This window comes from Schistocerca nitens, chromosome 1, assembly GCF_023898315.1.
Source record: "Schistocerca nitens isolate TAMUIC-IGC-003100 chromosome 1, iqSchNite1.1, whole genome shotgun sequence".
Lineage (NCBI taxonomy): Eukaryota > Metazoa > Arthropoda > Insecta > Orthoptera > Acrididae > Schistocerca > Schistocerca nitens.
Genome location: NC_064614.1, coordinates 1,189,898,862 through 1,189,900,560, shown reverse-complemented (window position 1 = coordinate 1,189,900,560; position 1,699 = coordinate 1,189,898,862).

Genomic DNA, 1,699 nt, shown 5'->3' with positions numbered 1-1,699 from the left:
TGTCATTTATATATATTGTGAATAGCAACGGTCCTACAACACTCCCCTGCGGCATACCTGAAATCACTCTTACTTCGGAAGACTTCTCTCCACTGAGAATGACATGCTGCGTTCTGTTACCTAGGAACTCCTCAATACAATCATACACTTGGTCTGATAGTCCATATGCTCTTACTTTTGTTCATTAAGCTACTGTGGGGAACTGTATCAAACGCCTTGCGGGAGTGAAGAAACACGGCCTCTGCCTGGGAACCCGTGTTTATGGCCCTCTGAGTCTCGTGGACAAATAGCGCGAGCTGGTTTTACACGATCGTCTTTTTCGAAACCCATGCTTATTCCTGCAGAGTAGATTTCTAGTCTCCAGGAAAGTCATTATACTCGAACATAATACGTGTTCCAAAATTCTACAACCGATCGACGTTAGAGAAATAGGTCTATAGTTCTGTACATCTGTTCGACGTCCCTTCTTGAAAACGGGGATGACCCGTGAACGTTTACAACTCTTTGGAACGCTACGCTTTTCTAGAGACCTACGGTACACCGCTGCAAGAAGGGGGGCAAGTTCCTTCTCGTACTCCTATTTCGATATCTACTATTTTGTCATCTGTGCGGCAATTTAGAGAAGGAACTACAGTGCAGTCTTCCTCTGTGAAACAGCTTTAGAAAAAGAAATTTAGTATTTCAAAAATGGTTCAAATGGCTCTGAGCACCATGGGACTTAACTTCTCAGGTCATCAGTCCCCTAGAACTTAGAACTACTTAAACCGAACTAACCTAAGGACATCACACAACACCCAGTCATCACGAGGCAGACAGAAAATCCCTGACCCCGCCGGGAATCGAACCCGGGAACCCGGGCGTGGGAGGTGAGAACGCTACCGCACGACCACGAGCTGCGGACGCCTAGAACCGCACGGCTACTCCGGCTGGCTTAGTATTTCGGCCTTTAGTCTGTCATCCTCTGTTTCAGTACCATTTTGGTCACAGAGTGTCTGGACATTTTGTTTTGATCCATCTACCGTTTTGAGATAAGACCAAAATTTCTTGGCATTTTCTGCCAAGTCAGTATATAGAACTTTACTTTCGAATTCATTGAACGCCTCTCGCATAGCCCTCCTCACACTACATTTCGCTTCGTGTAAGTTTTGTTTGTCTGTAAGCCTTTGGCTATGTTTATGTTTGCTGTGAAGTTCCTTTTGAAACTGTAGATGTGATGTACATGCACAGGCAAACAAATTATTACAATTTCAGAAAAATTGAATGATTTATCCAAGAGAATTTGCACAAATTGAGCAAGCCAGTAACGTGTTGTCCATATCTGGCTCTTATGGAACCTGTTATTCGGCTTGGCATTGGTTGATGGATAGCGAGGCAATTTCTGTACGACTGGCGCGTTAGATCATCGAAATCCCGAGCTGGGTGCAGGGCCCGACCCATAATGGTCCAAACGTTCTCAATTGCGGGGAGATCCGGCGACCTTGCTGGTCTCTTGTGCTTGGCAAGCACGAAGGAAGTGGTAGAATTGTGGATGTATGCGGACGAGCGTTTCCTTGCTGAAATATAAATCCACGATGACTTGCCATGAAGGACAACTAGACGAGGCGCTGAATTTCGTTGACTCACCGCTGTCCTGTAAAGGTGCAGCGGTCGAGAACCAAAGGGGTCCTGCTTTGAAAAACTATCAACATCACTTCTGGTT